Genomic DNA, 15,134 nt, shown 5'->3' with positions numbered 1-15,134 from the left:
CTGTAACTCAGGCATGGAATGTCCAATCTGCCCCAAACTTCACACGTTTGATAAGCGTTCTGTCCTGAACACATGACCATGCTCATATTCAGTTATAGTCATAGCGCCACCTGCTGGCAACAGGAAGTGACATGTTTAACACTGTTATGGACTCCTAATAACATATAAAAAAGTGCCAGCAAGTGCTAAACATGCTAACAACATACTAGAAGCATGCTAAAACATGCTAGCAAACTCTTAGCTAAGTGCTAAAGCATGCTATTATTGCAATTAAATAGGAACTTGCTGTAACTCAGGCATGGAATGTCCAATCTGCCCCAAACTTCACACGTTTGATAAGAGTCATGGCCTGAACACATCTACATGAGAATATTCAGTTATAGTAATAGCGCCACCTGCTGTCAACAGGAAGTGACATGTTTAACACTGTTGTGGTCTCCTAATAACATATAAAAAAAGAGCCAGCAAGTGTTAAACAGGTTAGCAACATACTAGAAACATGCTAGCAAACACTTAGCTAAGTGCTAAAGCATGCTATTACTGCAATTAAATAGGAATTTGCTGTAACTCAGGCATGGAATGTCCAATCTACCCCAAACTTCACACGTTTGATAAGAATCATGGCCTGAACACATGTCTATGCTCAAATTCAGTTATAGTAATAGCGCCACCTACTGGCAACAGGAAGTGACATGTTTAACACGTTGATGCCGTTCTAGCAACATGTTAAAAATGCCATTGAGTTCTAAACATGCTAGAAACATATTAAAACATGCTAGCAATACTTAGCTAAGTGCTAAAGCATGCTAATTCAATGAAACAGGACTTTGTTGTTACTCAAGAAGGCAATGTACAATCTACCCCAAACTTCACACGTTTGATAAGAGTTATCTCTTGAACACATGTCCATGCTCATATTTAGTTATAGTCATAGCGCCACCTGCTGGCAACAGGAAGTGACGTTTAACACTGTTCATGACTCCTAATAACATATAAAAAAATGCCAGTAGGTGCTAAACATCCTACCAACATACTAGAGAAATGCTAAAACATACTAGCAAACACTTAACTAAGTGCTAAAGAATGATATTACTGCAATTAAATATGAATTTGCTGTAACTCAGGCATGGAATGTCCAATCTGCCCCAAACTTCACACTTTTGATAAGCGTTCTGTCCTGAACACATGACCATGCTTATATTCAGTTACAGTCATAGCGCCACCTGCTGGCAACAGGAAGTGACATGTTTAACACTGTTATGGACTCCTAATAACATATAAAAAAGTGCCAGCAAGTGTTAAACATGCTAACAACATACTAGAAACATGCTAAAACATGCTAGCAAACTCTTAGCTAAGTGCTAAAGCATGCTATTATTGCAATTAAATAGGAATTTGCTGTAACTCAGGCATGGAATGTCCAATCTGCCCCAAACTTCACACTTTTGATAAGCGTTCTGTCCTGAACACATCTACATGATAATATTCAGTTATAGTAATAGCGCCACCTACTGGCAACAGGAAGTGTCATGTTTAACACGTTGATGCCATTCTAGCAACATGTTAAAAATGCCATTGAGGTCTAAACATGCTAGAAACATGTTAAAACATGCTAGCAATACTTAGCTAAGTGCTAAAGCATGCTAATTCAATGAAACAGGATGTTGTTGTTACTCAAGAAGGCAATGTCCAATATGCGCCAAACTTCACACTTTTAATAAACGTTCTGTCCTGAACACATGACCATGCTCATATTCAGTTACAGTCATAGTGCCACCTGCTGGCAACAGGAAGTGACATGTTAAACACTGTTGTGGACATATAAAAACATATAAAAAAAGTGCCAGCAAGTGCTAAACATGCTAACAACATACTAGAAACATGCTAAAACATGCTAGCAAACACTTAGCTAAGTGCTAAAGCATGCTATTGCTGCAATTAAATAGGAATTTGCTGTAACACAGGCATGGAATGTCCAATCTGCCCCAAACTTCACACGTTTGATAAGAGTCATGGCCTGAACACATCTACATGAGAATATTCAGTTATAGTAATAGCGCCACCTGCTGTCAACAGGAAGTGACATGTTTAACACTGTTGTGGTCTCCTAATAACATATATAAAAGAGCCAGCAAGTGCTAAACAGGTTAGCAACATACTAGAAACATGCTAGCAAACACTTAGCTAAGTGATAAAGCATGCTATTACTGCAATTAAATAGGAATTTGCTGTAACTCAGGCATGGAACGTCCAATCTGCCCCAAACTTCACATGTTTGATAAGAATCATGGCCTGAACGCATGCCTATGCTCAAATTCAGTTATAGTAATAGCGCCACCTACTGGCAACAGGAAGTGACATGTTTAACACGTTGATGCCGTTCTAGCAACATGTTAAAAATGCCATTGAGTTCTAAACATGCTAGAAACATATTAAAACATGCTAGCAATACTTAGCTAAGTGCTAAAGCATGCTAATTCAATGAAACAGGACTTTGTTGTTACTCAAGAAGGCAATGTACAATCTACCCCAAACGTCACACGTTTGATAAGAGTTATCTCTTGAACACATGTCCATGCTCATATTTAGTTATAGTCATAGCGCCACCTGCTGGCAACAGGAAGTGACGTTTAACACTGTTCTTGACTCCTAATAACATATAAAAAAATGCCAGTAGGTGCTAAACATCCTACCAACATACTAGAGACATGCTAAAACATAATAGCAAACACTTAGCTAAGTGCTAAAGAATGATATTATTGCAATTAAATAGGAATTTGCTGTAACTCAGGCATGGAATGTCCAATCTGCCCCAAACTTCACACTTTTGATAAGAGTCATGGCCTGAACACATCTACATGAGAATGTTCAGTTATAGTAATAGCGCCACCAACTGGCAACAGGAAGTGACATGTTTAACACGTTGATGCCGTTCTAGCAACATGTTAAAACATGCTAACAATGCTTAGCTAAGTTCTAAAGAATGCTAATTCAATGAAACATGACTTTGTTGTTACTCAAGAAGGCAATGTCCAATTTGCACCAAACTTCACATGTTTGATAAGAGTTCTGTCCTGAACACACATCCATGCTCATATTCAGTTATAGTCATAACGCCACCTACTGGCAACAGAAACTGACATGGTTAACACAGTAATGCAGTACTAACCACATAATTATTGTGTACTAAGCATGCTAGAAACAGACTGAACATGCTAGCAACACTTAGCTGAGTCATGAAGCATGCTATTATCACCATTATACAAAACATTTTGTAACTGACTTTGACATACTCTTACTATATATACCTCCTTAAATGTACATTTCCCAACCATGCTCTGCCTTCCTAAAGCCACCGAGTGTTGATGGCACGGGTGCGAGGGCCCTTTCATCGCTGCTTGCAGCTTTAATTAGGGCCCGAGCACCGATGGTGAGAGGACCCTATTGTTTTTGCTCCGTTTATTATTATTCTTCTTCTCCAAAGTGAATCGCTTTTTAGAGGGCCTAAACATGCTCGAAAACTCATGAAACTTTGCACACGCTTCAGAAGTGGTGAAAATTTACGTGTGATATGGTTTTCAGAATTGTGGGGGGCAAATTCGGTAAATTATTGCCCCCACATTTTGCCCCGGCTCCTGGTTTCACGTACAGGTATGAAATTTGGTACATACATGTAATGACCCAATACCTACAGAAAAGTCTCTTGGAGCATAGCCCTAAACACAACAGGAAGTGAGCTATTTTGAACTTCCTCCTGGATTTTGGGCATTTTTCGTAATTTCCTGATGTTGTACTTTAACGAACTCCTCCTACAGATTTGATCTGATACTCTTCAAATTTGGTGAGTGTAATCTTAAGGCCTTTGTGACGTTAAATTGCGAAGATCTAGAGTTTTCGTCGAAGGGTGTGCCCTCGGCGGCCTGACAAACATCTATCTATAAATTACAGGAACGTCTGTCTGTCTGTCTGTCTGTGTGTGTGTGTGTCTGTTCCTCGCATATCTCTCGAACCGTTAGTCCGATTGATTTCAAACTCGACAGGTGTCTTGCCACGGGCACGAGTAAGTGCAGTGCCAAGTTTGACATTGTTTGGATGAGAAATGCAAAAGATATCGTTAAATATATCATTTTTAGAAGGTTGTGGTTTAAAAATAAACATTCTGACATTAGAGAGTTGTATCGGTCAAAGAAGCCCCAAGAAGGCTGTGGTTTAAAAATAAACATTCTGACATAAACACTCAGTCAGCTACACTGTTTACTTCTGAATATTATAGTTTGGTTCCCGAACGTGATAAATCCATCTATCTATAAATTACAGAAACGTCCGTCTGTCTGTCTGTGTGTTATTCGCATATCTCTCGAATGTGAGATAACCACTAAATGTGTGAAAACCACTATTTTCTGTTTCAAACTTTCACATAGCATCTTTAGGTTATAACAACATTGAAAATCAAAATCTGGATTTGAATTTTTTAAGATTTATTATAAAAACGGATTATTTTTTCCCAAAAATGCAATAAATTCATGACTTTTTTTTTTTTTTTTTAAATGCTATTAATCCATTGAATCAATATAAAGTTATTTTTGATCATATTGCCATCGCAAGAAATATCTCCTGAACTTTTTTGACGGCGATCAGCTCACAAAAACTGATTTTGCACGGGCACTTTGCACTGCTCCCTGAATCGAGGTGCTTATTCATTTGTGGATGTAAACTGAATCTGTAAGTCAGCTATGCTGTTAGTGTTTACTTCTGAATATTATATTTCATTCTGGTGCGCTTAACGTTGTCGCTACTGTGTAATAGTAGCCTATGCTATTCACCAACTAAACATATCCTATTCAATGCGTTCACAGTCTCTTTCACGGGCATCATTTGTAGTTGCCTATTCACAAACTGTTTGCTCAAGCATAGCGTTTTCTCGGAGTTCACTGTGTGCTTTTTACCATGCACAAATAAAAATGTCACTGAACTTTTGCTGTGTAATTGTAACAATGAGCACACACCAAACCAACAATTACTAAAAACACACACAAAAACTGATTTTGCACGGGCATTTTTTGCACTAGTTCACCCAATTTCGGCCTTTTGGTGATATATGCATGATCAGATAAGTTCAATATTAATGTTGCTTGCAGTTCTGATGTTGCTAGGCAACCACAGACAGCCTGCAGTAACTCAGGCATACAATTTTCAATCTGCCACAAACTTCACATGTTTGATAAGAGTCCTGTCCTGAACACATGCCAATGCTCATTATGATTATAGCAATAGCACCACCTGCTGGTAGCAGGAAGTGTGGCAAATACAAAACGTGCTCGAAAAATCATGAAACTTTGCACACGCTTCAGAAGTGGTGACAATTTACGTGTGATGTGGTTTTAAAAATTGGGTGGGGCAAAATGGCTTACTTATTGCCCCTACATTTTGCCCCGGCTCGACGTTTCACGTACAGGTATGAAATTTGGTACACACATGTAAAGACCCAATACCTACAAAAAAGTCTCTTGGAGCATAGCCCTAAACACAACAGGAAGTCAGTTATTTTGAACTTCCTGTCAGATTTTGGGCAGTTTTTGCCATTTCCTGATGTTGTACTTTAACAAACTCCTACAGTTTTGATCTGATCCTCTTCAAATTTGGTGAGTGTAATCTTAAGGCCTTTCCTAAAGGTGCCGGGTGGCGGTGGCAGGGGTGCGAGGGCCCTTTTCATCGCTGCTTGCAGCTTTAATTATTATTATTCTTCTTCTTCTTCTCCGCATTGAATTGCATTTTTGAGGGCCTAAACATGCGCGAAAACTCACGAAACTTTGCACACGCGTCAGAACTGGCGAAAATTTACATCTGATATAGGTTTCAGAATTGGACGGGGCAAAACGGCTCGATAGCGCCACCTATAAATGTTCAACGGAGTGCGCCTCCCGCAACGTTCCACGTACGTGCACGAAATTCGGTACATACATGTAATGACCTAATACCTACAAAAAAGTCTCTTGGAGCATAGCCCTAAACACAACAGGAAGTCAGCCATTTTGAACTTCCTCTCAGATTTTTGTGCAGTTTTTGCTATTTTCAGGCCTCGTACTTTAACGAACTCCTCCTACAGTTTTAATCTGATCATCTTCAAATTTGGTGAGTGTAATCTTAAGGCCTTTGCGACGTTAAATTGCGAAGATCTTGAGTTTTCGTCAAAGGGCGGGTCCTCGGCGACCTGACAAATTTCGATGTTTCGCCATGAAACAGGAAGTTGCTGTAACTCAGGCATGGAATGTCCAATCTGCCCCAAACTTCACACTTTTGATAAGCGTTCTGTCCTGAACACATGACCATGCTCATATTCAGTTACAGTCATAGCGCCACCTGCTGGCAACAGGAAGTGACATGTTTAACACTGTTATGGACTCCTAATAACATATAAAAAAGTGCCAGCAAGTGCTAAACATGCTAACAACATACTAGAAGCATGCTAAAACATGCTAGCAAACTCTTAGCTAAGTGCTAAAGCATGCTATTATTGCAATTAAATAGGAATTTGCTGTAACTCAGGCATGGAATGTCCAATCTGCCCCAAACTTCACACTTTTGATAAGCGTTCTGTCCTGAACACATCTACATGAGAACATTCAGTTATAGTAATAGCGCCACCTACTGGTAACAGGAAGTGTCATGTTTAACACGTTGATGCCATTCTAGCAACATGTTAAAAATGCCATTGACTTCTAAACATGCTAGAAACATGTTAAAACATGCTAGCAATACTTAGCTAAGTGCTAAAGCATGCTAATTCAATGAAAAAGGATGTTGTTGTTACTCAAGAAGGCAATGTCCAATCTGCGCCAAACTTCACACTTTTAATAAACATTCTGTCCTGAACACATGACCATGCTCATATTCAGTTACAGTCATAGTGCCACCTGCTGGCAACAGGAAGTGACATGTTAAACACTGTTGTGGACATATAAAAACGTATAAAAAAAGTGCCAGCAAGTGCTTAACATGCTAACAACATACTAGAAACATGCTAAAACATGCTAGCAAACACTTAGCTAAGTGTTAAAGCATGCTATTGCTGCAATTAAATAGGAATTTGCTGTAACACAGGCATGGAATGTCCAATCTGCCCCAAACTTCACACGTTTGATAAGAGTCATGGCCTGAACACGTGTCTATGCTCAAATTCAGTTATAGTAATAGCGCCACCTACTGGCAACAGGAAGTGACATGTTTAACACTCTTGTGGTCTCCTAATAACATATAAAAAAGAGCCAGCAAGTGCTAAACAGGTTAGCAACATACTAGAAACATGCTAGCAAACACTTAGCTAAGTACTAAAGCATGCTATTACTGCAATTAAATAGGAATTTGCTGTAACTCAGGCATGGAATGTCCAATCTGCCCCAAACTTCACACGTTTGATAAGAATCATGGCCTGAACACATGTCTATGCTAAAATTCAGTTATAGTAATAGCGCCACCTACTGGCAACAGGAAGTGACATGTTTAACACATTGATGCCGTTCTAGCAACATGTTAAAAATGCCATTGAGTTCTAAACATGCTAGAAACATATTAAAACATGCTAGCAATACTTAGCTAAGTGCTAAAGCATGCTGATTCAATGAAACAGGACTTTGTTGTTACTCAGGAAGGCAATGTAAGAGTTATCTCTTGAGTTATCTCTTATCTCTTGAACACATGTCCATGCTCATATTTAGTTAGTCATAGCGCCACCTGCTGGCAACATGAAGTGACGTTTAACACTGTTCTTGACTCCTAATAACATAAAAAAATGCCAGTAGGTGCTAAACATCCTACCAACATACTAGAGACATGTTAAAACATACTAGCAAACACTTAGCTAAGTGCTAAAGAATGATATTACTGCAATTAAATATGAATTTGCTGTAACTCAGGCATGGAATATCCAATTTGCCCCAAACTTCACACGTTTGATAAGAGTTCTGTACTGAACACATGACCATGCTCATATTCAGTTATAGTCATAATGCCACCTGCTGGCAACAGGAAGTGACGTTTAACACTATTGTGGTCTCCTAATAACATAAAAAAGTGCCAGCAGGTGTTAAACAGGCTAGCAACATACTAGAAAGATGCTAAAACATGCTATCAAACACTTAGCTAAGTGCTAAAGCATGCTATTATTGCAATTAAATAGGAATTTGCTGTAACTCAGGCATGGAATGTCCAATCTGCCCCAAACTTCACACTTTTGATAAGAGTCATGGCCTGAACACATCTACATGAGAATGTTCAGTTATAGTAATAGCGCCACCTACTGGCAACAGGAAGTGACATGTTTAACACGTTGATGCCGTTCTAGCAACATGTTAAAAATGCCATTGAGTTCTAAACATGCTAGAAACATGTTAAAACATGCTAACAATGCTTAGCTAAGTGCTAAAGAACGCTAATTCAATGAAACATGACTTTGTTGTTACTCAAGAAGGCAATGTCCAATTTGCACCAAACTTCACACGTTTGATAAGAGTTCTGTCCTGAACACACATCCATGCTCATATTCAGTTATAGTCATAACGCAACCTACTGGCAACAGAAACTGACATGGTTAACACAGTAATGCAGTACTAACCACATAATTATTGTGTACTAAGCATGCTAGAAACAGACTAAACATGCTAGCAACACTTAGCTGAGTCATGAAGCATGCTATTATCACCATTATACAAAACATTTTGTAACTGACTTTGACATACTCTTACTATATATACCTCCTTAAATGTACATTTCCCAACCATGCTCTGTCTTCCTAAAGCCACAGAGTGTTGATGGCACGGGTGCGAGGGCCCTTTCATCGCTGCTTGCAGCTTTAATTATTCTTCTTCTTCTTCTTCTTCTTCTCCGCATTGAATTGCATTTTTGAGGGCCTAAACATGCGCGAAAACTCACGAAACTTTGCACACGCGTCAGAACTGGCGAAAATTTACATCTGATATAGGTTTCAGAATTGGACGGGGCAAAACGGCTCGATAGCGCCACCTATAAAAGTTCAACGGAGTGCGCCTCCCGCAACGTTCCACGTACGTGCACGAAATTCGGTACATACATGTAATGACCTAATACCTACAAAAAAGTCTCTTGGAGCATAGCCCTAAACACAACAGGAAGTCAGCCATTTTGAACTTCCTCTCAGATTTTTGTGCAGTTTTTGCCATTTTCAGGCCTCGTACTTTAACGAACTCCTCCTACAGTTTTAATCTGATCATCTTCAAATTTGGTGAGTGTAATCTTAAGGCCTTTGCGACGTTAAATTGCGAAGATCTTGAGTTTTCGTCAAAGGGCGGGTCCTCGGCGGCCTGACAAATTTCGATGTTTCGCCATGAAACAGGAAGTTGCTGTAACTCAGGCATGGAATGTCCAATCTGCCCCAAACTTCACACTTTTGATAAGCGTTCTGTCCTGAACACATGACCATGCTCATATTCAGTTACAGTCATAGCGCCACCTGCTGGCAACAGGAAGTGACATGTTTAACACTGTTATGGACTCCTAATAACATATAAAAAAGTGCCAGCAAGTGCTAAACATGCTAACAACATAATAGAAGCATGCTAAAACATGCTAGCAAACTCTTAGCTAAGTGCTAAAGCATGCTATTATTGCAATTAAATAGGAATTTGCTGTAACTCAGGCATGGAATGTCCAATCTGCCCCAAACTTCACACTTTTGATAAGCGTTCTGTCCTGAACACATCTACATGAGAAAATTCAGGTATAGTAATAGCGCCACCTACTGGTAACAGGAAGTGTCATGTTTAACACGTTGATGCCATTCTAGCAACATGTTAAAAATGCCATTGACTTCTAAACATGCTAGAAACATGTTAAAACATGCTAGCAATACTTAGCTAAGTGCTAAAGCATGCTAATTCAATGAAACAGGATGTTGTTGTTACTCAAGAAGGCAATGTCCAATCTGCGCCAAACTTCACACATTTGATAAGAGTTATCTCTTGAACACATGTCCATGCTCATATTTAGTTATACTCATAGCGCCACCTGCTGGCAACAGGAAGTGACGTTTAACACTGTTATGGACTCCTAATAACATATAAAAAAGTGCCAGCAAGTGTTAAACATGCTAACAACATACTAGAAACATGCTAAAACATGCTAGCAAACACTTAGCTAAGTGCTAAAGCATGCTATTGCTGCAATTAAATAGGAATTTGCTGTAACACAGGCATGGAATGTCCAATCTGCCTCAAACTTCACACGTTTGATAAGAGTCATGGCCTGAACACATCTACATGAGAATATTCAGTTATAGTAATAGCGCCACCTGCTGTCAACAGGAAGTGACATGTTTAACACTGTTGTGGTCTCCTAATAACATATAAAAAAGAGCCAGCAAGTGCTAAACAGGTTAGCAACATACTAGAAACATGCTAGCAAACACTTAGCTAAGTGCTAAAGCATGCTATCACTGCAATTAAATAGGAATTTGCTGTAACCCAGGCATGGAATGTCCAATCTGCCCCAAACTTCACACGTTTGATAAGAATCATGGCCTGAACACATGTCTATGCTCAAATTCAGTTATAGTAATAGCACCACCTACTGGCAACAGGAAGTGACATGTTTAACACGTTGATGCCGTTCTAGCAACATGTTAAAAATGCCATTGACTTCTAAACATGCTAGAAACATGTTAAAACATGCTAGCAATACTTAGCTAAGTGCTAAAGCATGCTAATTCAATGAAACAGGACTTTGTTGTTACTCAAGAAGGCAATGTACAATCTACCCCAAACTTCACACGTTTGATAAGAGTTATCTCTTGAACACATGTCCATGCTCATATTTAGTTATAGTCATAGCGCCACCTGCTGGCAACAGGAAGTGACGTTTAACACTGTTCTTGACTCCTAATAACATATAAAAAAAAGGCCAGTAGGTGCTAAACATCCTACCAACATACTAGAGACATGCTAAAACATACTAGCAAACACTAAAGAATAGCTAAGTGCTAAAGAATTATATTACTGCAATTAAATATGAATTTGCTGTAACTCAGGCATGGAATGTCCAATCTGCCCCAAACTTCACACTTTTGATAAGCGTTCTGTCCTGAACACATGACCATGCTCATATTCAGTTACAGTCATAGCGCCACCTGCTGGCAACAGGAAGTGACATGTTTAACACTGTTATGGACTCCTAATAACATATAAAAAAGTGCCAGCAAGTGCTAAACATGCTAACAACATACTAGAAGCATGCTAAAACATGCTAGCAAACTCTTAGCTAAGTGCTAAAGCATGCTATTATTGCAATTAAATAGGAATTTGCTGTAACTCAGGCATGGAATGTCCAATCTGCCCCAAACTTCACACTTTTGATAAGCGTTCTGTCCTGAACACATCTACATGAGAACATTCAGTTATAGTAATAGCGCCACCTACTGGTAACAGGAAGTGTCATGTTTAACACGTTGATGCCATTCTAGCAACATGTTAAAAATGCCATTGACTTCTAAACATGCTAGAAACATGTTAAAACATGCTAGCAATACTTAGCTAAGTGCTAAAGCATGCTAATTCAATGAAACAGGATGTTGTTGTTACTCAAGAAGGCAATGTCCAATCTGCGCCAAACTTCACACTTTTAATAAACGTTCTGTCCTGAACACATGACCATGCTCATATTCAGTTACAGTCATAGTGCCACCTGCTGGCAACAGGAAGTGACATGTTAAACACTGTTGTGGACATAAAAACATATAAAAAAGTGCCAGCAAGTGCTAAACATGCTAACAACATACTAGAAAAATGCTAAAACATGCTAGCAAACACTTAGCTAAGTGCTAAAGCATGCTATTGCTGCAATTAAATAGGAATTTGCTGTAACACAGGCATGGAATGTCCAATCTGCCTCAAACTTCACACGTTTGATAAGAGTCATGGCCTGAACACATCTACATGAGAATATTCAGTTATAGTAATAGCGCCACCTGCTGTCAACAGGAAGTGACATGTTTAACACTGTTGTGGTCTCCTAATAACATATAAAAAAGAGCCAGCAAGTGCTAAACAGGTTAGCAACATACTAGAAACATGCTAGCAAACACTTAGCTAAGTGCTAAAGCATGCTATCACTGCAATTAAATAGGAATTTGCTGTAACCCAGGCATGGAATGTCCAATCTGCCCCAAACTTCACACGTTTGATAAGAATCATGGCCTGAACACATGTCTATGCTCAAATTCAGTTATAGTAATAGCGCCACCTACTGGCAACAGGAAGTGACATGTTTAACACGTTGATGCCGTTCTAGCAACATGTTAAAAATGCCATTGAGTTCTAAACATGTTAGAAACATATTAAAACATGCTAGCAATACTTAGCTAAGTGCTAAAGCATGCTAATTCAATGAAACAGGACTTTGTTGTTACTCAAGAAGGCAATGTACAATCTACCCCAAACTTCACACGTTTGATAAGAGTTATCTCTTGAACACATGTCCATGCTCATATTTAGTTATAGTCATAGCGCCACCTGCTGGCAACAGGAAGTGATGTTTAACACTGTTCTTGACTCCTAATAACATATAAAAAAAATGCCAGTAGGTGCTAAACATCCTACCAACATACTAGAGACATGCTAAAACATACTAGCAAACACTTAGCTAAGTGCTAAAGAATGATATTACTGCAATTAAATATGAATTTGCTGTAACTCAGGCATGGAATGTCCAATCTGCCCCAAACTTCACACTTTTGATAAGCGTTCTGTCCTGAACACATGACCATGCTTATATTCAGTTACAGACATAGCGCCACCTGCTGGCAACAGGAAGTGACATGTTTAACACTGTTATGGACTCCTAATAACATATAAAAAAGTGCCAGCAAGTGTTAAACATGCTAACAACATATTATAAACATGCTAAAACATGCTAGCAAACTCTTAGCTAAGTGCTAAAGCATACTATTATTGCAATTAAATAGGAATTTGCTGTAACTCTGGCATGGAATGTCCAATCTGCCCCAAACTTCACACTTTTGATAAGAGTCATGGCCTGAATACATCTACATGAGAATGTTCATTTATAGTAATAGCGCCACCTACTGGCAACAGGAAGTGACATGTTTAACACGTTGATGCCGTTCTAGCAACATGTTAAAAATGCCATTGAGTTCTAAACATGCTAGAAACATGTTAAAACATGCTAACAATGCTTAGCTAAGTGCTAAAGAATGCTAATTCAATGAAACATGACTTTTTTGTTACTCAAGAAGGCAATTTCCAATTTGCACCAAACTTCACACGTTTGATAAGAGTTCTGTCCTGAACACACATCCATGCTCATATTCAGCAATAGTCATAACGCCACCTACTGGCAACAGAAACTGACATGGTTAACACAGTAATACAGTACTAACCACATAATTATTGTGTACTAAGCATGCTAGAAACAGACTAAACATGCTAGCAACACTTAGCTGAGTCATGAAGCATGCTATTATCACCATTATACAAAACATTTTGTTACTAACTTTGACATACTCTTACTATATATACCTCCTTAAATGTACATTTCCCAACCATGCTCTGTCTTCCTAAAGCCACCGAGTGTTGATGGCACAGGTGCGAGGGCCCTTTCATCGCTGCTTGCAGCTTTAATTAGGGCCCGAGCACCGATGGTGTGAGGACCCTCTTGGAATTGCTCTGTTTATTATTATTATTATTATTCTTCTCCGCATTGAATTGCATTTTTGAGGGCCTAAACATGCGCGAAAACTCACGAAACTTTGCACACGCGTCAGAACTGGCGAAAATTTACATCTGATATAGGTTTCAGAATTGGACGGGGCAAAATGGCTCGATAGCGCCACCTATAAAAGTTCAACGGAGTGCGCCTCCTGCAACGTTCCACGTACGTGCACGAAATTCGGTACATACGTGTAATGACCTAATACCTACAAAAAAGTCTCTTGGAGCATAGCCCTAAACACAACAGGAAGTCAGCCATTTTGAACTTCCTCTCAGATTTTTGTGCAGTTTTTGCCATTTTCAGGCCTCGTACTTTAACGAACTCCTCCTACAGTTTTAATCTGATCATCTTCAAATTTGGTGAGTGTAATCTTAAGGCCTTTGCGACGTTAAATTGCGAAGATCTTGAGTTTTCGTCGAAGGGCGGGTCCTCGGCGGCCTTACAAATTTCGATGTTTCGCCATGAAACAGGAAGTTGCTGTAACTCAGGCATGGAATGTCCAATCTCCCCCAAACTTCACACGTTTGATAAGAGTTCTGTCCTGAACACATGGCCATGCTCATATTCAGTTATAGTCATAGCGCCACCTGCTGGCAACAGGAAGTGACATGTTTAACACTGTTATGGACTCCTAATAACATATAAAAAAGTGCCAGCAAGTGCGAAACATGCTAACAACATACTAGAAGCATGCTAAAACATGCTAGCAAACTCTTAGCTAAGTGCTAAAGCATGCTATTATTGCAATTAAATAGGAATTTGCTGTAACTCAGGCATGGAATGTCCAATCTGCCCCAAACTTCACACTTTTGATAAGCGTTCTGTCCTGAACACATCTACATGATAATATTCAGTTATAGTAATAGCGCCACCTACTGGCAACAGGAAGTGTCATGTTTAACACGTTGATGCCATTCTAGCAACATGTTAAAAATGCCATTGAGGTCTAAACATGCTAGAAACATGTTAAAACATGCTAGCAATACTTAGCTAAGTGCTAAAGCATGCTAATTCAATGAAACAGGATGTTGTTGTTACTCAAGAAGGCAATGTCCAATATGCGCCAAACTTCACACTTTTAATAAACGTTCTGTCCTGAACACATGACCATGCTCATATTCAGTTACAGTCATAGTGCCACCTGCTGGCAACAGGAAGTGACATGTTAAACACTGTTGTGGACATATAAAAACATATAAAAAAAGTGCCAGCAAGTGCTAAACATGCTAACAACATACTAGAAACATGCTAAAACATGCTAGCAAACACTTAGCTAAGTGCTAAAGCATGCTATTGCTGCAATTAAATAGGAATTTGCTGTAACACAGGCATGGAATGTCCAATCTGCCCCAAACTTCACACGTTTGATAAGAGTCATG

This window comes from Squalius cephalus (assembly GCF_949319135.1).
Source record: "Squalius cephalus genome assembly, chromosome: 10".
Taxonomy (NCBI): Eukaryota; Metazoa; Chordata; class Actinopteri; order Cypriniformes; family Leuciscidae; genus Squalius; species Squalius cephalus.
The sequence above is the reverse complement of the archived record's forward strand: the minus strand, read 5'-3'. Positions refer to the sequence as shown.